This window comes from Pteropus alecto, unplaced genomic scaffold, assembly GCF_000325575.1.
Source record: "Pteropus alecto unplaced genomic scaffold, ASM32557v1 scaffold95, whole genome shotgun sequence".
Classification (NCBI taxonomy): domain Eukaryota; kingdom Metazoa; phylum Chordata; class Mammalia; order Chiroptera; family Pteropodidae; genus Pteropus; species Pteropus alecto.
In genome coordinates this window covers 9,696,758-9,720,148 of record NW_006441071.1, presented here as the reverse complement: position 1 = coordinate 9,720,148, position 23,391 = coordinate 9,696,758, and the positions used below count along the sequence as shown (strand labels likewise).

Genomic DNA, 23,391 nt, shown 5'->3' with positions numbered 1-23,391 from the left:
ACGCAAAGAAAATGCTGAACTTTTACATCTGAGGTAATAATTTCATATAATGAACAATCAGTAAGCACAAGCCACATATTCTTTTAGCTATCTTTCTTAAGGGCTTAATTGTGGAGAGCTGAAACACATTTAAAAAAAAAAAAAAGAGGAGATTGGGGGATTTGGACACTTCAATTGTCAAGCCAAGCGTGACATTTTAATAAGTGTTACCAAATACTAATTAGAAGCAAATGCGATTACCCATATAGAAAACACATCTGCAAACAAACCTATCTTTTGGTAGAAATGTCGCTGTGCTATGAAATTACAGAAGCTTAAACAAGTAATATTTGTTGGAATGAAATTTACTGACAAATCCCTTCTAAGCAATCTTCTTCCACATTATCAGATTTCTTCAGTTGATGTGTTACATACGAATCTTCAATCTTGTAGTTCACAGAAATCACAACTCAACTCCTCTCTTTGCTCCTTCTTGGCAAATCATTGACAATATAAAAAGAAATGTTTTTAAACACTGACTTTGCTTAAGGCTTCAAGTTGCCTTTGTGCCATCACAAGTAAGTAGCTTTCCTAAAACATTTTTTCAAAGAAACCAAACAGTACAAAGAAAAGGTACTCAGAGTAAATCTAGCTTAAAATATAATTCATTTACTCACACTAAACTTTTCAACCAAAAATACCGGCCCGTTAAGAATTTAAAAAAATAATAATAATACATTATTAGAATACTCTGGAAAAGAGAATAATTATAACTTTATATTTAGCACTGCATGTATCTGTGCTTATAGTATGAATCCTAAAACTATATTTTGTGGCCACAAAGGTGAATACACTACATCAAAGGTAAAGTTTATTATCAAGATTCCCAGAAACTTTTGGGAATTAAAAAGGCATCTATGACCAAAGGTTAAACATATAGCTTTAAAGACATGAGCCTAAAAGTTTGATGCTCTCAGGATCATAAATTAGAGCATACACATACCTCAAATCTCAAACTTCCCACAAATACACACTGAATCTAAAGAAGGGTAGTTTTAAAGCAAAATCACATTAAGAAAGCCACCTCTCCTGAAATGGCATTTTTCACATGTGGTCGTGTTAATGAATTCTTATTTATCCATAGAATCCTTTTAAAAATAGAATTGTTCAGTGGCTTGATAAATCAAGTTTGGTCTGAAGGAAATCCAATATGCAAATACTTTAAGTGTGCTGTTTTACAAATAGTCATCCTTGTCAGTTTGAAAAACTGAAAATCAACAAAAGAACAGTGTAAGTATACTTGACCTTATTGCCTAATGTCTATCAAGACTGCCATGGCTGGTCGATTTCAAATTTGTGAAACTGACACTTAAAAATGTATAGTGCATCTTCAGTCCAGGTCCCTCAGGTGCTGACTAAACTGTAGTCACAGCCTCAGATTCTCCTTCCATACCAACTTGCACAGCACTTACAAAGCTAGCTTAATCACACCATCAATCTATGACTATATTTTCCTTAAAGTAATTCTGCTTCATTTATCTTTCAACCCTACATTATGCAAATAACATTCTTTATCAGTTCAATAAAGAAAAGTTATTAATGTTCCTACTTGTTTATCCTTGACATACACTGAGAAACGGTGATTACATATGGATTTGCACAAACAGCTCTTCTATGTTTCATGCTCTATATGAAAAATCATCCTTACACTTCTATAGTTTCAGAAAAGTTCTAAATAACATTCTTAAAAAACACTACATTCAATGTCTTTGACTAACATCAGAGCATGAGTTAATAGGTTAAAAAAGACAAAACAAAAACTTAGGGGACTGCCTACTTGAATTTTTCTTTAATGTCTCTCTAGGAAGGGTTTGCATATGCCATACAAGGGTATCTCCTGGATATAAGAACAGTTATACAGGCCCCTAGTGGCTTAGCAAATAGCAGCAGATGAGGGGATTCCGATTCTTAGTTCTGGACTTTGAGATATGCTGGCTTTAAATGAATGTCAATCTTAAAAGACAAATCAAATCATTGCATTTAATACATTAAGCAGTTTTACTTTCATGGTTATCTATGAAATACATACATATTAAAGCAGATAATGGCATTTCGTTACTTTAATAACTACAACTGCACTGGTCCAAGAAGAATTTGTGTTATATAACCTCTACGAAAAATATTTAATTCATCCACCTCTTTACATGTCATCACAAAAGTAATATATAGTACTCATACATATATATATATTAAAATATATTCGAGAGATACTTTGCCTCTTTGAATCTCATTCCTATCATACTATTATTACTGAGGGCTTTAAGAATAAATTATTTCTATATAAAGTGCTCATTCTTTAAAATGAAGTATAGATACAAACTGAATGCCATTTTTATAGTAGTAGAAGTCTAAATGTATTTCCCAACAACAGCCAGTGATAAAACTCACATTGGAGTGTACCTATTTTAAAAGATCTATAATTAATAACACCCTTTAATCCTCATCCCCTTGCTGTCTTTCTTTTACAAAAGAAAATTCCAGGCAGGCACATTTACAGCTTTTAGCAGTTTTTAACTGGACACAATCTGACAGCTGAATTCATGAAACTGACCAGCTTGTCAATTTCACACTTTGAAAGTACAATAATAGCTGATAACATGAGGGTGAATTTAAGAAATCTGTCACAGAATTGCTAGCTCCATTGAAAAGCAAAATACCAGTACATAATAGTGGGAGGTGGGAAGTAAGAAAATTTCTATTGTCCATTTAGGATGTCCGTTTCAAGAATTTGGACATCAAGCATTGAAAATTTATCATTTCATTATTACATCAAAAAAATAATATCTATCTGTGGCATATAACAGACTGTTTTCAAAGTAAGTATAATATTTACTAAGCATTATCGTGGATATTATATTATCAACGGAACATAATCTTTAAGTTGTTATCATCTAAATATTCCTTTAAATCAGAATATTTCAAGTCGGTACAACACTCTGGTTTTACTTAAGTTGAATGGTGGGTGTGTACTCTTAGAAACAGAGATAGAATAGCCAACATGTTCAGAAGTATCAATGGTAGGACCAACTCCCCATATGTGCTACAGGATGGTTGGGAAGAACACACGAAAGGTAAAGGTCCACGTCTGTAGATCTGGAAGTCCAACAGCAAATCGATCTCAAGTCACAAGCAGTTATCAGTGTCTGAGAGGCTCGAAATGTGTGCGTTACGCTCGGAGTCCCGGGCACTGTGTCCCGGGCATGTAAAAGCGGGGGCGGCGGGGGTGGGGAGAAACTTTAAGAGAAAATACAGGGGGAGCGATCCCTCGGGAGTCCTCCTGGATGCATAGGGCACAAATTGTAGACTGGTCTGGGAAATCACTAAGAATTTTAGAAAACAGAGGAGACATTTGGCAAGTCGAGTACTGGGAGGCGAGCTGGAAACAATACAAGTGGATTGTGATAGTCCGGGTTTTGGAGAATGGAACTACTATTCGAAATCCTGGTACACCCAATTAATGAAAGCCAAGTTCACTCTTAGTGCTCAAGATTTTTTGTTTAAGTATACGAAAACTGACTTCATTTGTAAATGCTTCTAAGTGAAAATCAATCTCTTAGATAAACAACGCAAGTTTTCTACATGACTATAAAACAGTTAAGATAAATCTATAGAAAAAACAAAGACCCTTTGGATTTGCCCGTGGCTTTCTTTTTAAATTGTTTCCTACAACTGGGACTTTTCATTATAAATTCTGTGCTCCCTCCCATAAGGAATAGTGTGTAAGCACAGCAAGATTCCCCTAGCAGAACTACGAGCTTTGATTCGGCCATGGAAAGGTCTCCAAAACAATCCCCCTCCTCTATTGCAGCCGCGTAGACTTTGATTCTTGCTATTTCTCCTTCTCCCCACTAGTTCAGAGGAAGGAAAGAAAGAAATTAAAAAAAAAAAAAAATCGCCCCCTCACCGTAACCAGCCCTCCTTAAAACAGTAATCATTGCCTCTTTAAAAAGAAGGCAGCGGCAGAATCCCTGGGTAGGGTCGGTTTGTCCCAGCTTCCCACCATTTCCCCAATACTACGTCCGCCGCAGGAGGAGAGAGCGGGGGTCGCACAAATATACACACTCAAACACTCTCATTCTCTAAAATTGCCACTTTCCCTGGCCTGAGGTTTAAAGCGAGAGGCGAACCGTGCAGGGGAGGACCTCTGCCCAAGGAGGTTCAGAAGAGCAAACTGTGCGCTTCGGTGCCGGGGCGCTGGGCTCGCGGACGCGAGAGTGTGCAGCTCCAGCCGGGAGGCGCGGGCTACCGAAGCCAGGCTCGGGGCAAGCTCCGGGCGTAGAGAGGAGAGGACGCAGGGGGGCGGACCGGGTCAGCTCGGGGGACTTACCTGGTCATGTTGGCTCCGGCCAGCCGCTGCCACCGCCTCCCGCGCCGCCACCAGCACTTTCCTCCAGCGCCTTCGCGTCCCGCCACGGCCGCCCAGCCCGCGCCTGCCCAAGCCACCGCCTCCGGGCGGCCAATTTAATCCCGCGGAGCTGCGGCCGACGCCGCGGGAGCCCCCCTCGTCGCTGCCGCCGCCCGGCCCTCGTGCGGCCAGCCCAGTCCAGAGCGAGGAAGTGAAGGAGAGTCAGCGAGTGAGTCCAAAAACCCGAAATCCAGCATCCAAAGGAGCGCGTCCCCCCGCCCTCCCTCCACCCCTACTCCCTTCTTCTCCTCCTCCTCCGCCCCCTCCGCCTCCTCTTCCCGGGCCGTCCTCCTGGCCCTTCTGAGCCCGCGGCTTCCGCGGCGGTTTCTTCTCCTCTCGCTCCTCCTGCTTGCCCAGCGCTCGCTTCCCCGGCTGCCGCCGCCGCTGTGTGTCTCCTCTCCCTCTTCCTGCTCTTCCTCCTCCTCCCGCGCCTCGCTGCTCCACCGCTCGCGGCTGGGGGGTCCGGGGCCGCGTCTCCTCTCCTCCCTCCGCCTCTCTTGTTTCTCCTTCCTGCTGCTGCTTTTAAAGAGAATTCTTTGGCCACAAATAGCAAGTCGGCTGTCCCCCTCAGCGCCTCCCTCCCCTTCTCTTCTTCCCCCCAAAAGTGAAGTGCACGCAAGAGGTAACCAGAAACTGAGACCGGCGGGGGGCGAGGAGGAGAGGCGGGGAGAGGGGGCGAGGCGACGCCTCCAGACCGACCCGAGCGGAGTCAAGGCCGGGAGGTGGGATGGCGAGTCCAGCCCAGTCTTTGGACCTGGCGTGAACCTGGTGATTATGGTTGGAGGCGAGGTGGTTTGGTGGGGAAATTAAAAGAAAAAGCTTAGAAAGTGATTGGAAAAGCTTCTCTCTTTGTTTCCTTGTCTGGGTGATTTCAAAAATCCTCGTAACATGCCAGGGATCCCATGGAATCGCGGTGCCCGGCACTGGGGGGGTTGTGTGTGCGCGCTGCCTGCGCAAGAGTGTGAGTGTGGGTGCGCCGGTGCTCGGGGAGAGCCAGGCCCGCTGCGCCCGCTGGCAAATCCCTGAGTCTGGACCACTGACCCACTGAAAGGGCCGGAGAGCTGGATGAAGGAGGGGCAGGAGGCAGGAGAGCTGGGCAAAGGAGGCGCAACACACACACACACACACACACACACACACACACTCTCTCTCTCTCTCTCTCTCTCTCTCTCTCTCTCTCTCTCTCAGAGGAGGGGGCGGGGTGACGTCACTCTCCGGCATCCATACACCAGGGCAGAAAAGACCCTCTTTAACAAATTCACTCATCTCCTTAGAGATGCACACTCAGGCGCTTTCTGCTCTTCGTCCTGGCGCACAGGAGGAAAAAATGCTGGTTGCGCCCCATTCGAAGCTGTAATAATATAAGGAGCGCGCGTTGATGAGACACAGTTTGTGTCCGCCCCAGTTCACCTTGGCAGCCTCATTCGGGTATGCTTGTAGGATCCACCTTGGAGTCAGAGAGTAAGAAAGAGAAGTGTGGAATCAATCTTAGTATAATACTCTTGCTTTGCTTCCATGCCACTTGCTCTTCTGATGTTAGAAATTCAGTGCTACCCCGTTTCTCTGAAGGACACCATTGAAACCCTCTCTCTAGACATGCACCCAGTCGTTGGGCTACACATGCTTCATCCACAGAACCTTTTATTCACAGAACACACTGTGTGGATTGTTAGCTAAGAGGTGAATTTTAACCTTCACTCCTGGGATCCAGCACGTGGAAAAAGTCAGCAGCTGAAAGCCACCTTTGGCAATTAATTGGCCTACCAAAATTTTATTATACACTTGTTCAGAAAGGTTAAATAAAGTAAAGATGGGGCCTCCAGCCACCTCCCTTGCTCATTCTGTGTTCAGGCCAGGACATACACGCAATACTTATTCCTGCAGATTGAAGGCTGTCTCTGAAAGAGCAAAGGTAAGCAGACTGCCTTAGATTCAGCCTAATGATCCGGCATCCTGACTGTTGTCTCAAGCTGCCCATTTGTTTCCACCATCTGCATGCTGTGCTCCTGAAAGGCACTGAAGGATTGTTCAGTAATCCTTTGCCCGCTGTGTGCTCCAAAAAGTCACATATTTTGAAAAGAGTCTTGCTAAATGAAGTTTTAGTTTTCCAGCAATTTGAGGAGAGGCAGAGAGGATCATCTTGGCATGACTCTTCCTTGTTCTTTCTTTTTTTTTTAATGGCTAGCCTTAGTAAAAATCAAAAAGAAATCCATTCTTGTGCAAGCTTCCAGTTCCAGGTTTGCCTTCCAATCTTTCTGATGACATAAGGAACTGAAAGGCTGAGCAGGTATGATGGACACCTGCCTTCTGTGTCCTAGTGATGGATCCAGCAATCTGAGCCTCCACATAGGTGATTCTCACTCAAGGTGCAACTTTGATGTGGCTTCCTCATTACCATGTCCTCCTCCACAAACAGGTGATTTTGTCTTGCTCTTGCAAAGTTGGATACTAGTGGAATCAACAAAAGTTTTTAAAACTCGAATATTCCTCTGCTGTTATCTTTGGTGAAGAGACCCACATTCCTCTGCCTCGTTTAAAAATATCTGACCAGATCTAACTTTATTTAAGAAGATCTCAGCTGGGACATCTGACTGCAATCTGGGAGCACAGTCAAGGAACAATTAACGTGCCCCCACTGTTAACAAGTTAAACTAGTTCGAGAACTTAGTGATCATCATTACCAAGGTGAGCAAGAAGCAGGTAGAAAAGGGACTCTGAAATCGGAGGAGAAAGAGGACAGTACAAATAAATGATGTAAACCCAGTTTTCCTAACACTATAAGGTCCTAGATGTTCCTGCCCCACTATGAGCAAACATCTGGGAGAAAGAAGTACTTGGAGGGAGGAGATGAATAGAGAGTTTCAGCTATTGTTATACAAAAGAAACAGCCAGCATTATTCAGGGTGATGCTGCCAAGGAAGAGGAGACAAGGAGACAGCAAATAGAGGAATCAAGCTTTCTCTGCACATCTGAGTAGTGAAACTGTAGCCCAATTTATAATAAGTATACTAATTCAGAGCAGGTTTATAGCAAAACAAAACCCCGTAGCATCCAATATAACCTCTGGGATAGTTTACATTTGGAGATTTGAAGTCAGGGAACATCAGAGGTAGGCTAGTCATCTGTTGAAACCACTTCATTTTACAGGTGAGAAAACTGAGTTCCTGAGAATTTAAGGTGACCCAAAATTTGGTGACAGAAGCAGTACAAAAACCCAGATATCATGACCCAATGTCCCTTTCCCCGTAACCATCTCCCAGTTCTGGATCAAAGAAGCTGTATTTTTTTGATTTATCGATGAACAATAAATATAAGCTATTTTAAAACTATAAATGCTTACATGAAAGAAAATGAAGAAATGGGACTAGACATTTTCTTAGTTTCTTTCCAGCTCTTACATCTTATGATGAATAGCACGCAGGAGCTTTGCTACAGCACAACACCCTCTAGTGCATAATTCAGCATATGATGAGTATGAGTCTATTTTGGACCCCATCCAAGAGAGTTAGTTCCTAGAAGTACTCAGAGGATTTTATTCTCATCAATCATAAAGTATCCTAAAAAGAAAACTAAAAATAATCATAATGACAATAATAGTAATCATTTGTTATACTTGTATTATATACTAAACATGCTATCTCACTGTTTCCAAAAGGCACCTTTTGTGGATCAGGAATCTAGTGGATCATGAACAATATTTCAAGCAAAAGAAATGAAAGCAGGAAAGCAAAGCATAAAGTGTGTTATATGTACTAAGTTTTGTTTTGTAAAACTTATGTTTCGATCATGTGGCTAGTGATTAAAAGGAAAAGTTTCAAAGCCACTGCCTTGCCTCCAATCTTAACAGCTGCTCTGCTAATTAAATATTATAAGCCCCATTATGTAAGTGAGGAAACAGGAAGAAAGAGGATAAGTTATTTTGCCAAGCTGACATAGCTAGTAAGTGGCCAAACTAGTATTTTGAACCTATATCTATTTGACTTCAAATCTTGTGTTTTTATTTCTATTCTGATTATAACTTGTTAACCAAGGAATTGAATCACTGTTACTGATCATATTTTCTTTGTGAGAGCTTCAGTGGTTTGTGTTAAATCCTGTTAGAATGGAGAAACACAACATAGGTTCAAATGACATATTCTGAAGACAGTTTCATGGCATTGAAATGAATATCTGAGACCTTGTCCTACAGGTGCTAGTTGTGTCTAATATGCTTCATTAATTTGCAGCTAAATGCATAACAGAGTAATAAATAATTCTCAAATAACTTAAATATTAATCTCTATACATGTTAAAATGTTTCCTTGAGAGAATTTTTCAAATTTTATTCATATAGCATTTCTCAATAGATTACTGCTTGTCTCAAACATAGAACTGGCACATGACAAAGATATATATAAAACACAGTCCCTAAACTAAACAATATTTTAATTCGTTTGGGGACACAAGATATACATATATAAAGTAATCAGACTACACTATAATTTCACCTAAATCATGAAAAAGAAAGGAAGACAGTAACTCAGGTGCCATGCTAATTTTTGATTCATATAGTCCTTTGTATTCTACCAGCAACATGGTAAGTTTAGGTGCTGTTTTTCCCATTCTTCAGACTAGAAAGCTCAAACTCAGAATTAGGAGGTGATTGAAATGAGTGTCTAAATCCTGATCTTTCTGATTTCACTACCCAAACTCTCTTCACAAACAAGTGTGCTTCCAAGAGACCAAAAGGTGTTACAGATTTCGAAACATGATATGCAAACATTCACACTTTTCTCCATTTGAAATAAACACACTTTCTTTTTCTGCAGGGCAGCATTTCTTGTTGCTGTCAGGTAGCACTGTTCTCTTAAAAGAAAGAAATCCACATCTTTCTCTAAAGAAAGGCCTCAAAAAGCCAAGCTCTCTACCCTGATTCTGTTCAGTTCTGCTGCTGCATCTCACCCTCACCTACAGTGTGTAGAGGACGTTATGGTACGATGCTATTTTCCATTGGCTCTGCTACTGGAGATTACAGCATGCGACTGTGACAAATGGATATTCCCATTAAATTCTTTAGTAGAGTGGGACATTCCATTAACCATTGGCACTATCCCAACCCAAGTGAAACACTGGGTCATTTCTTTTCTTAGGAACAAAAAGTAAAGGGAAAAAAGAAAGGATATACTCTAATTACCTTTCCTATTTTTTTTTTGTTGAATGCATTATGATAGCTATATATTACAATTATTTATAATTAATATATGACAAGCTGTCAGCTAAAATTTAACAGGTGATTTGTCAAGAAATCCTATTAATTCATACATTAAACCGTGGAATTTCAATACTTCCTAACAATAAAAGTGAATTTTGGTTTTGTTGTGTTCAAATATTCAGAGGCCACCTATTTATATATTCGCAGCATCTCTTAAAAATACGATTCATAACAGAAGTGGGTACTTTGTTAGTAATATAACAAAAAGCACTTTTTTTTTTGGTCACTTTAACCTTTAAATGCTAATGTTTTCACTGAAGAAATTAATTGCCTAGTGTTTATTTTTTAAGTTTTAAACTTTTATGATTTTTAATACATTTTTCAAATGATGTCTTTGGTAGTAAAGGCAAAACTGAATGGAGAGGAAAGTAATTATAGTTACTTATATGCCATTTAGCCTTTGTATTTCACACTAGAGAATTTAGAAATGAATGAAAATTTTAAAATATAAGAAAAGATAAGTCACCAGAAGCTTGTAATTAATCACCTAATAGAGGGGAAATCTATGGAGACCAAGAATTGATGAAGCATGCTCCATTTCGCTGAATGGCACAAGAACAGGGCACATGATGGAAATGAGTCACAGATATTTCTTGGGAGGGAGAGCAAGGATCTAAAAGAGAAAAAGATTGGTTCCAATATCTATAGAAAGTCAATGTCATGGGACATAACCAGAAATAAAATTAAATTTTAAACTACTATTTCATGATTGGTTCCATGGCCAACCAAAGTTTGCACAGTAGCCCCCCTCTTATCCATGAGGATATGTCCCAAGAACCCTAGTTGATATCCTAAAACCATAGATAGTACCAAATCCTACATAGACTATGTTTTGTTTTGTTTTTTCCTATACATACATATTGTTTCACTTAAAGGAAGCACTTCATGGCTTCTCTTTGGCATACTACAACTCTTGCCAGCATTACTACTCTTGTGCTTTGGGGCTGTTATTAAGTAATCTGGAGGTTACTTTGAACACAGGCACTGCTATACTGCTGCAGTTGATATGATAAGCAAGACAGCTAGTAAGAGACTAACAAGGGAGCGTATACAGAATGGATACGCTAGACAAAGGGATGATTCACATCCTGGGCAGGTCAGAGCAAGAAGATACAAGATTTCATCACGCTACTCAGATTGGTGTACAACTTAAAACTTATGAATTGTTTATTCTGGAATTTTCATTTTTATATTTTCAGACCACAGTTGACTGGTAACTGAAACCACAAAAAGCAAAACCGTGGATCAGTGTCGGGGCGCGGGGTGGGGGGGGGACTACTGTACCATTTAAGAGAATAATAGTAAAATAGTAAATCAGCATTTGTTTAAAATTTCATTTGCACAAGGCCAACTTATCTTTCAAGACTAGAGCAAGCCGTTGTTAATGATTTGCAATCAACTACTGTAGAGGGTGCTGAATCTCCTTAATGAAAGAATGTGCTTCAGGATTCAATGGTTAGGAAGAGAGAAAAGAAGAAAATACAAGTAAAACCTAAAGCACAGCAGTTTTTCAAAGCTAATAAGATTTCTATGTCCACCAAGTTCAGTTTTCACATTTTTAGTAATAAAGCGATACAGAGTCATAAAATTATTTTTAAAGGGTCGTTCAAATAGGGTTTCATTCAGAAACGAAAGACCACAAGTTGATTTCCATGTAACAGAGTATATCTCTTCACAGGCTGAGGACTGTAAACGACCAGTGACAAATCAGCCCTTGTATCCTGGACCGGGATCTAAGCTACAACATCTCGCCTTGCTTCCCAGAGGCAGCAGTGTCTCCGAGTGTAGCTGTGGATGCTTCTGTGTGCATTCAGGAGCAGGTTTCCAAACAGTGAACTCAACAAAGACACCAAGACTACCATTTCTCAGCCCCTTTTCAAACCTTTCTCTATCTTTGTCTTATAGTTCTATACTTATCTTATATTTCAATTATGCCACTAAAAAGTTTCTACCGGGTGAACATACTTAGTATAATGTTCTCTCTTCAGCTGTTTGAGAGCAGTTTTGTGTCTGACTAGAGCCAAAGTTCTTATCGTAGTTCTTTAAGCATTATACGTACTTCATGAATATTTGAGGAAGGAAGGGAAGGATGCAGATAGGAAGAGAGAAAGAGGAAATTAATTGGTTGTCAATCGCCCCTTTTATGAGAAATATCATTTTCTTTAAAAAGCTTCCTGCAGTCTCTTATGTAGAATAAATTTGCTCTGCCTCTGGTCTCACATTCTTTTTTTTTTCCTTCTTATATTCTTACTCTTTGTATTTTTATTGAACCCTGTTAAGCTCTGAGCATCTCCATACTCTTTATATCACTGTCAGCAGGCACAGAACCTGGACTATAAACATATCCCAAAAGATTTCTGATGAATGACACAATGTATGATAACATGGGCTTAGATACCTCTGTGGCCGGTCAGATGTCACCTTAATATTTCCCCTTATTGGGCCTGTACTGAAAGGTACAGTGACCCTGAGTTTGGTCAGAGTTAGGCTTCCCTAATTAAAATACAACATGTCGCAAATGAGAAATAATAATAAAATCCAAGAGGGAGTAGATGGATTAGTAGTTCCACAGAATTCTTAATGAGAGTAATTATAAACTTCTGTGTTTTCCTACAAGATGTTAAAATAATTGATCGGTTTATTAAAAATAAATCTTTCAGGTTAAAGAAGTACAAATTAGTAATTGATAGTTGGTCATGGGGATGGAGAGTACAGCAGAGGGAATGCAGTTAGCATTAATATGATGGCTAGGTGGAAGGTCAGGGGAGGAAGGGAATAATTGAGGGGATCGTTCAATGAACTATATAGATGTCTAACCAATGTACTGTATACTTGAAACTAATTTAAATAAATAAATTAAAAAATAAATAAATCCATCATATTTCTGACTAGTACTGAAGTTTTCAGTTTTAATAAGGTAGACTCTATTAGGTGAACAGAGCATTCACTTGTCTGTAAGCATTTTTTCCTATATGATCATATATTATTCCAAATCATCCTGATTTTCAAAATTCATTGGTGATATCTCCAAAATTACTAGTAATACTAAATGGATCCAGCTGAAATTTGAAGAGGCAAAACAAAAACTATTCTTTCCCACATGTATGATTACTTTAAATCATCTATTCAAGTGGGTGCTCATTTTATAAATGTGGGAACACTATTCTGGCTTAGTTATTTATCTGTTTTTAATTCTTTAAGGTCATGTGTTTTCTCCTTTTCTTTTCACCAAAACCCCATCTTTCCAATACAAATGTCTCTACTGTTCTTTACACTAGTACCATAATATTTTTTCATATATTCTTCTGCTCCCAGTCCTTTTCTATTTGGCCCCAATCCATTCCTCACTGTGCTGCCTAATTAACTTTATTAAAGCATAAGTTTGATTATGTAATTTCTATACTTAAAAATCTGAGTAGTTCGTGATTACTGACCAAACTAAGTTCAAATATTCTACTAGCATCCAAAGCTCACCACAAATGGAATGGTGCCTGAACCTATTTTTCCATTCTAAATTTCTACCTTTTTACTACCAATACCCTAAACTCCAGAATTGTCTGAACAAAACTGTACATTTTTCTTACGCAGTCAGAAAGTTTTCCTATCATCAATTACCTGTTGAACTCCCACCCAGCCATTCTTTAAGAATTATTACATCAAATAGTTGTGTTTTTTTCCTTCTGATTCTTTTGTACTGATATGAGTATTATTTCCTTTGAAACATCTGAATCTTCAAATTTTTCTTATGCTAATAAACATTCTACTAAAATAGGATGAAAGATGATAGAAAGTACTCACTGCCAAGATGTGTTCCATGGCTAATTTTATTGATATCGATCCATTGATTGGAATGCTAATGTGTTATTAATATGAGAATGCATTAGATGGAGTCAGTGGGAAATTATGTAAATTCATGTTTAATCACACCTTGAAAGTTTTTGTGCCATGTGACTACGTTTGGGAAGAGAACAAAGAAATTCCAAAGATTCTAACTTAAGACCAATACAAGCAGCAACATACAATGAAAACTTTTAACAAATGTCCTTCTTTCTTTCTTTCATTCTTTCCTTCTTTCTTTTAAACTCATCTATGCTCATTATCCATGCAAAGAGATGAACCAGTCTAAGACTATTAACAATCTTTGATCTCAAGAAGCACAAAATCAAATCAAGTCAAGCAGATGTTCTTCTCTGCCTCCCCCTTTGCAAAGAAACCAGTGGTTGGACATCTAGAATCAGTTCTGAAAAGAATGCTTGGCGCCCATGCTTTTACTTTTTTCCCTCCATCAGAGGGACCTCCTGCCTGATGAGTTTCAGGCTTTAGGAAATATCTAACTTTGTACCAAATGAAAGTAAGAAAGAACAGGATGCCTGCATTATCTTTTGTTTTTATTCCCACACCTCCTATCCCACCCCAAACAGACAGTTTTATAAGACTATGGATGTCAAAACTGTTCATTTTGATCAGTTCTACACTGGGTAAAGAAGAGATGAAAAATTAGAGCTAATGCTGAAAGCTATAATATTTTTCTATGATTTAATTCTTCCTGTGCCATCTATGACATACCTGCCTTTTATTAAAGTTATATTTATACCTGTTTTTCTCATTCCCTCCTCGTGCTTCTGCCACAGGCCAAACCTCAGATGTCAAAACTGTCCAATCTTTAAGAAAAGGACTGTATCTTAATCTTCTGTGTGTCCCCTGCATACCTGCAGAATGTCTTATACAAAGAGTACATGATAGACTGCTGTTTAATTGAATTTTTAGGATGTCTAATGATTTCTTTCAAATTATTAAAAACTCTGTAAGGCATAAGCATACCCCGGATTTCTCAGTTTAATATATTCTATAATAGTGTTCCTAGAGAATATACTTATTTATCAGAACATGAGTCCAAAAGTTGGGACTGCTGTACCCCCTAGAAAAGCACTGGCTGTACACAGAATCACTTGGAAAACTTCTAAAATGTATGCCCTGGGCCCACTCACATGAGCTGAATTGAATTCTTTGGGAGTGGGGCTCTAGCATATATTTTTAAAGTTTCCCAAGTGATTCAAATGTTTAGCCAAGGTGGAGTAACCTTGCTTTACAGCTCTAGGAAGCATAATTTGAGACTCACTAGACTAGATTATTTCTAAAATATTTTCTAGCTCTAGCATTCTTTTTGAAAGTAATTTTATTTTATAAACAGGAAAAAATGATCCTTTGACTGGATTCCATTTTTAAATAGAAACTACAAATTAAAGCCCAATTTTCATATGCTCGTATGGTATTTTTAGCACTTCTTTTTACTTAGTTTTCATGTATGCCCCTTCATCCCAGGGCTCATTCAGTCAGACCTCCACTGTGTGTGAGGTATGTCAACTATGCACTATTGTCATTCTAAGAATGTGTCCTGTGAGCAAGGACATATTAAGAAAAACCCTTTTATCCAAATACAATACAAATATCCCTTAATGATTTTCATTCCCTGCAGTCCAAGTAAAAGAGGAAGCAATATTATCAAACTACCCTAAATTCCAACTGCCCCACCCTCAAATAAATCTCTGATTAAAACGAAGAAAAAATCAGAAAGATTGAAACCTTCCTGGTAATGATTTGAAATGAAGTCTTGATGCCCATGTGTTATTTTCAGAGTTAAATCAGGAACAACAAAACTATAAGTTTTGGGAGAGAAGGATGCTGCTCACAAATTTTTGCTTAAGGGATTCATTTTCTTGAGAGGGAAGTATTCTTGGTAAACTCTAATAATAGAAAACTATCAACTATGCAAACTACACAACTACAGAAGACTTCCTTTATTTCTCTAAGAGTTCCTAGCACATTATCTAGCAAATATGAGGAACACTATCCATTCCATGTTAGTTAAATATTAACAATCATGTGGAACTCTGCGGTTCACAGAAAATTTTAAGAGGCCCATCTCTTTTAAGGCTCCTGAGAATTTGGGGGATGGCAAAACACCCATTTTACAGATGACCCGGAGCCTAGAACCTCTGGGCTAGTTCTTGGGAGTCAGAATTTTTGGTAAGCTCGTCCGGTAATTCTAAAAAATACCATGATAACTCAATTCATATTTATTGATTTGTTGTATTGTTCCTAGGAAAATAACCCAGTACAGCTGAGCAGACTCTGGCATTTCCTGAGAGGCTGGCTACATTTTACTAGGATTTGTCTTTTTCTTTCTTTCATACTTTCTGAAAGGAAAAAAAAAAAAGATTCACAGGTGACATTATTTTACCTAAATCTACAAGCTTTTAAATTCTGTTCAGCATAGCTGAATTATTCCAACAGTTATCTCTTCTCTGAAGGAAGCTCCTAGCTTGCAGCACTTGGGAGGCTTGAATGCTAACCACTCCCCTTCTGTCCTAAGGTCTTAACAGCCCATGGAGACCTTAGGCCTCCTTCAGCAAGCAGCTGTAATTACATGAAATTTACTGGATGTTGTACATAGTGAAACCTCACATCCCTCTGGGACATTTCAGTGGGCTTCAGCATTCTCTTTGAAAAACCACCTGTTTTAGCTGTTACACACAGGGGGTGAATTGGCCATGAGCTACCTGTGTTGCTGTGTGTCTTTCTCCAAAACAAAACAAAACAAAACAACAAAAAAAAACTTTAAAAGTAAAAGATATGTTCTCATCTAGTTCACATCCTGCCCCCTCCCAAAAAACAAAACAAAACAACAAAAAAAAACTTTAAAAGATATGTTCTCATCTAGTTCCCCCCCTGCCCCCCCCCCCCCCCAAAAAAAAAACCCTTATATTAGAACAGCATAATAGCTACCTTGGAAATACCATCTCAAATCGCACTTGGAAGGAAAAAAAAAAAGTCAAATAGACCCCTCTATAAAATCTTTAGAATAAAACTATGGATTTCAAAGAAGAAGACAATGTTATTTTTACCTTATAATTACTCCTAATCCACGCAGAGACTGGAGAGAAGATTTAATGTCTGAAATGAAATACACTTGACTGGAAATGAAGAAGCAAGGGGAAAAAACCCTCAAAAATTAAAGGAAAAGAAAGTGTGTGTCAACCACCCCAATCTTCTTGATTCTCAAACTTTCCAAATTCTTTTGGTTCACCACCCCAACCTTAGTACTACCCTCTCGTTTAACAACCCTTCAGCTCTTCTGGTTACAGTTTCTGGGAATAATGTCTGTCAATAGAAGAGAGATTCTAAAGAGTTTGGCATTTTTCCTCTGTGGCATAGAAAGCCACAAGGATTACAAGACACTGATGTGAATGCACACACACACACACACACACACTCCCCCCACACACTCAATTTTACCCCGCATTCCGGCCCTGGGACGCGGCCAAGGACTGTGTCCCCACAGCCGTCCCGGGACGCGGGAGCAGCGAGAACACGGCTCGGCCCTGTGGGAACTTGGTTCTCTCGGGCTGTTTCTTCCTAAAGAGTGAATAGACTCAGATCACCTGACATAAATGACCACTTTACCTGCCTCGGAACTTTACCCTCTGTCCAGATAGTGACTCAAAGTGAAAATGATATCGGGCAAAAGAGAAACAAGGCAGTTTGCCATATCTTTGTTTATCCAAAAGGGTAGGAGAACATCATGCTTTTTAGTTACTGCCTGCTAAGAGAAGGCAGCCATTCTCTTTGAGACTACTAGGTTCTCCTTTGTTCCTTCTATTTTAAACTCTCAAAAAAGTATACATGTAGCTAGGTTCATAATTGAGTGTTGGCAATGTCTGTTCCCTTTCTTTCATTTCCATTTATACAAATGTTCCCATCACTCTTTTGAAAAGCCCTGGGAACATGCTCAAAACATACAACCCAAACAAATAAACTGCATAACCTAAGCCAAACCCACCAACAACTGGACACCCTTCCCAATTTAGAAGGCAACCCTGAGAGGTTACTTAATTGCATTATATTCTCTGAATAAAGTTAATAGAGCTGAAAATGGAAGTTTTTATGTTAGTGCCAAATCAGCTACTTAAGATTTAAGGGAGTAAATTTCATCTTGACTTATGTCCTTATAAAACAGAATATTTAGGGAGGAGCAGAATTCTCATGGGGAATTTTAGGGTAGGGTTAAACTTTGGCAGATTTTCTTATTTGCAAGGGCTGAGAAAGAGTTTATATCTAGAACTAAGTTTTTGATCTTATCCAGTGTTTGACTTTTCATGCCTTTGGAAGCAATTTTGATATAAAATTCCTGTCTGTCATTTACCCCTAAAGCTGACATGATCACAGCAGTGGAAGCTGCTATAAATGAGGCCATGATAAGAGTAAAAACTTTAGCAGTGGGCAGGACTCCAATGTGTAAGAAAAAAAAAAATAGAATTAAAAACATTGATTTTTTTTACTCTGGTATAGCAAAATCGACGAATAACTCAACAAAATTAAAACTTTGATGTGAAATTTTTCCAACACAGAAGAAGCACAACTGCCTAACTGTATTGCTTGGAGCAGAAAGGAAATAGGAATCTTTGGCTATGATGCTAGCTGACACCAGCGTCTTGAGGTGTCACTGACAGGAAACGTGTCCTCTGCAAGATAGTAACCTGTGGAAATCAGCAGCGATACAATAGATCAATAATGAGGCCCAAAAGCTTTTGCTTCCATTTCTCTGACAGAACAAACCACTATGACGTCAGCTCTTAGCCCCAACAAAAACTGAAAAGTTTATAACAAGTGGTACCACCTGTGCATATGCCTCAGCCTAGCCAAAATAATTCCTCTCCTGGGTCTTCTAACTGTGGTGAGGGGTGAGGAATGTGACAGTGAGAATGTGAAGAGAGAAGGTTCCAACATGGAACGTGCACAGCGAGTGGATTATCATCGTCTGTGCTAGAGGAGAGGTCAGCAAGTCTGTCTCCTTTACTCTGGAGCAACTGTGTGTGATATGATCTCCCATCCACAATCAAACAGGCTCTGTCTTCAGGAAAACAAAGACTTTTCTGCTCAGTGTTGTTCTCTCACATGATTGAGTTTTCTTTTTAACAATGCCACAGTATTAGAATCTTTGTAAAGCTCAGGATATGGAGGTTGTATTAAAAACATGATAAAGAAAAGCAGCTTGTTTAAACAAGCTAGTATTTTTACCATAATTATATTTTTCTCTGTCTTCTTGTTGAATCAAGAAATTTTAAACAAGGTATCTGCACAACACATGATAGGACTAGGATAAACGGCACATCGTCCAGGATGTGACCTGCATTCATGTAAATCTTTTGGCTACAAACTTCTGTTCTTCATCACTTACTTAACAGAAAATCTGTAATTCTTTCCTTTTCATCTTTAATTTTCATGAAAACCATCCAAGGACAGTCCACACTTTTCAGAAAGAACACATTTTTCAGTACAGGAGGCAGCATTGCCAGTACAAGAAACCAGCCAAGTTGCTTTGGAGGAGTTAAACGAGTACATTTCAATAAGGACCCAAACAATCCTTGGCAAACAATCAGAAAAACAAGTCATCGTTGCATTAAGGAAACCCTCAAATATGAGTGGTGTCGGTGGAAAATAGAGTTACTCACCAACTGAAAATGTTTGCTTGAAGTGAGAATTATTTTATGGAAACCACTATGAGCTTTGGAATACTTACAATCTGTTCAGATTGGTCACTGTGTACAATGTTACTGCAGCAATATGCCCTGAGACTTCTAATCTGTCTGCCTAATGGAGCAGGTGGCGAGATTCTCTACTGAGCTGTCCGCTCCTGGAGGGCAGGGACCATGTCTTATTCATCTTGTATCTCGAGCACAGTATTCTGCTCTTTAAAGCTAGTTGATAAATACTGAATGAAAGAATCCTGATGTACATGAACACACTCCCTGATTCCCTGGCATAAAATATCACAACCCCTATCAGCTCTATACTATTTCCCTGTTTATTTTTCTTCTGAGTGATTACTGTCAACTGTCATGTTATATGTGGTTGCTTTCATTATTTGACTATTATTGCTTTTCTCCCACCAGAATCTAAATTCCCTGAGGGTAGGGATTAAACAGGTTTGGTTTCCTATGTATCCCTACCCTAGTTCCTAAGTTAGTATCTGGCCTATAATAGGTCGATTATAAATATGTGTTGAATAAGTGCATGTGTGACATATGAATGCGCGATGAGAGGGAGGATGTCTCTTTAATATTTTTCTTTTCTCTTCATCTCATCTATTTTACCTAAATGAGGCCTGGAAATTATGCTATAAACTTAAATCAGTAGTAACAGAAGGAATGTTTCTTCGTTATATAGGTGGCTTATTCTAAAGAATGGAAGGATCAGATAAGGTCTTGTTGGTCTCTGGCACCTGGGTCTACAAACCTGCAGAGAAATATAAGTGATGAGAAATAAAGAGAGGGAGGCAAGAAACAAAATGATCTGCTGGAGTCCATCAGTGGTAGACTGAATATGAACTGACAGGCTAGCCCACGTGGATAGTAAAACACATTAATGCACCATCTTCTAGATTCTGTGTGTATACTTAGTCATTAAAACATTACAATGGGCTCTTTATCATACTGGGCAGAACCTTTGTGTTCTTTCGGGCTTTGGGGGGCAAAACTACATCTTCTTTAGTTTTGAGTTCTCTTAGTGTATCACTTTTAAATTTAGGATAAAATTTGAAATAAGGCAATATAATTTTTTTCCCTTGGACATTTCTGCATTATCCCCCCATGTGAATGAATAACAGTTCCCAACTCATTAATAATGTTTCCATTTTACAACCCCATTGAATGGCTGATAAAACCTATGACTGGGGGTCCAGTGTTTTGCCCCTGTCTTAAATACGGTTGGTCATCCTGCCAAATATAAAACCTTCCACTGCAAACCCCAGATAGTATTTCTTTCTTTGTAAAGAGTGGAAGTTCTTTGTGTCTTGTAGATGCTCATAATGTGCGATGACAGTTGAACAAACTTGTTTTTGCAATTTCCCAATTCAGATATCACAAAGGAACTTGGGATAAATAAGAAAGTGACCTAACTGCAGAGTCTGACTCTGAAAAAAACACATGAGCAGAAAAGGTTTGTCATTGACCTTCCCAATAATACCCCTTTTCTCCACTCTAGGCTTCCCCTGAGGATCTCATACTCTTTACCTTAATCCCAATCCCCTTAGTACTTCTGGCCAGCCAACCACTTGCTTACCCTGCTCTCCTAATGAATCTTATCTCTCCTTTAATTTGTCATAGTGGAAATTGCACTGGAGACGAGAGAACATAATCCCTAACTCTGTTAATAGCTGTGTGTCATGGGGTGAGTTGTTAAAGTCCCCAGAGTCCTCATTTCTTTATCTGTAAAACAGAGATAATGATATTTACTTCACATAGTTATTGCACAGTCTACATCAAATCATGTATTTGAAACTGCCACACAGAACCTGTCTCCTACGAAATGTTTAATAAATGTTTAGGATATAATGTCTAGATATTTGTTCTGACCTAAGTTGGTGATTCAGTTGAGACATTCAAAACAGGAAAATGAAGGTCATTTTTCTAGTGAATGGTAAAGGGATTCCTTCAGGTGACAAGGGTGGCATGGAGAAGAAGTGAAAGATTTAAGGCCACAATGTACAGTTGTTCAGAACCCAGTCTATACAACCATACATGGACACACTGAAGATAGACACCCATTGGTGAAATGGAGAAAAAAATAATGGAGATAAATATAGAGAAAAGAAACTCTCCTAAGTTTTGGGGGATGATTAAATGAAACAGTAGACTGCCAATCATCAAATGCATTTAAGTTAATTATGATAACACAATTCTCATGTGTCTGGCTCTTTCGAGTGGTGATGAGAAAGCTCCTTGGAAATTCTAGTATAATTACAAAAAAATTAACTGAAGACTGCAGAATGAATTTAGGAACTCTTTATTTGGTTCTTTCATGACACAGTTCATATTATCTCTAAGATGTTCTGACGGTTGACAACCCTATTTCAAGCACAAGATGAGCATCTCCATATGTAGTTTCAAAAGTGTGCAGCAAGGACAGGAAGTTGACTGTTGTGAAATAAGCAATTTAGTTGTATGGATTCTCATGTTTACTATTATGTTTAATAATAAGCATCATCTCCTTTCCTTAGATAATGCTTAGTATCTATAATGTATGTCATGATTTTAGTGTGATTTTAAGAATAGGCTCTAGATTCAGAGTGGGCTGATATCCTGGATAAGCCATTTACTGAGTGACTTTGTATATGTGACTTAAATTCTCTGAACTCCACTCTTCTTGTAAAACTATATGCACTTTTTACAGTTGTTGTGAGACATGGGGAAGATGGGAGGAAATCACAGATTCTTTATGAGTCTGAGCCACCAAATTAACAAATCCTGAAGCCCTATCCCTGAATTTTCATTGCAGTTATAAGTTCTTCTTGTTTAAGAAACATTTTTATTGAATTTTCTCCTACTTGGAGCTCAAAGTATCCTAACTGATACAAGTCTTCTTTTCAATACTTCAGTAAGTGAGCATATACGAAAAAGAACAGAGCACAAAACTGGCCTGATCTTGTGGCTTCTACCACCTTTACTCTAATGTTCTCTATCAGGTTAACCTAAACCAAAAGAGCCTAGATGAGTGTGTGTGTGTGTGTGTGTGTGTGTGTGATTTAAATAACTCATAAAGCATAGCTGAAAAATTTACTGAGACTGGTTTTATTAACAATAAACTCAACATATATATTACGTTAACAGCCATCAAACCAAATGAGTCGATGAAAAGCACATATTCTACTGAACATCAGTTTACCTTTCCCTTTAACCTCTGGAAATAGACCAGGAACCTGATTTTCTGAGAGAAAACTGTTGTGAATCCTGAAGACTCCTTATAGCTCTAAAGCTTTGTAATGTTCATGCACCCTAATATGACAGGGCAATCACTTTGCTGCCATATCCTTACGAGAATTTGTAGCTTTGTCATTTCCTGGTTAAAGGTTTCGTTGCTCCTGGCAGAAATCTAGCCGGAAAGAATTCACTGGTTTATAATTCTAAGTTAATACAATCTGACCATGTAAATCTGGGAAATTTACTTGCAAAAATAACTGAGCACATTTGGTGTTCTTTAAGGACTGCAGCAAAATTTTAATAAGTCACGTGGTACCCTGTGCAAAGACTAATTTTAAATATTTGAGTGAAAACTGTAATATGTTTGCATATATCTTTAAAAGTTACAAAGTTCAAGATCACTGCCTGATAATGTGGCCAAAGTAGATTGTATTTTAAATGCATCCTTCTTAAAGGTCCCTTTTCCTACACTACTCTCCTTCACATTTTAAATAATTTGTATTAGCCAAATTAGAAGAAGAAACAATCTGGGCCTTGTTCCAAGATGTCATACATGAATGACCCAGGGTAACGTCCATGTCTAGTTAATGGTTCATTAGAACATCATATAATCTACCTGATAGGTAAACATCTCATTTTTAGCTGTTTTTATAATTTTATTTGACACTGACACCTGGAGACTTTTCCATTGGTAATTATTTCTCCTATTATAAAGGATTTCAGAGCAACAATAAATTAACTTATTACTTTAATGTCTAAATAAACTTACACATTTTAATGAGCAAATTACCTTTTGTTATTTTGGTATTTTTGATGACTTTTTTCTGACAATAGGTCGAATTATAAAAATTCACATTTGCATTTACTTACAAAATGGTAGAAGTTTATCAGAAAGAAAAGGCAAAAGAACTTTCAGATCTCAGTTAAAATTGACATTT

At 38.5% G+C, this 23,391-nt stretch overlaps 1 protein-coding gene and 1 long non-coding RNA gene across 17 annotated transcripts in view; one reads left to right on the top strand and one right to left on the bottom strand.

Moving 5' to 3' along the window:
- Positions 1 to 4,667, bottom strand: part of PTPRD (protein tyrosine phosphatase, receptor type D) — a 468,668-nt gene extending 464,001 nt beyond the window's left edge. For 6 of the 16 annotated variants that reach the window (XM_025051481.1, XM_025051483.1, XM_025051482.1 and 3 more), the window contains exon 1: positions 4,367 to 4,667. The gene's annotated coding sequence lies outside the window, so the exon portion shown is untranslated. The remainder of the gene's footprint in view (positions 1 to 4,366) is intronic. The other 10 variants (XM_015594468.2, XM_015594470.2, XM_025051487.1 and 7 more) reach the window with 3 other exon arrangements.
- LOC107196146 lies at positions 4,440 to 11,914 on the top strand. Its single transcript, XR_001517511.2, has 2 exons — positions 4,440 to 4,613; positions 11,374 to 11,914. It is a non-coding gene; the product is annotated as an uncharacterized LOC107196146 (long non-coding RNA).
- The last annotated feature ends 11,477 nt before the right edge of the window (positions 11,915 to 23,391 follow it).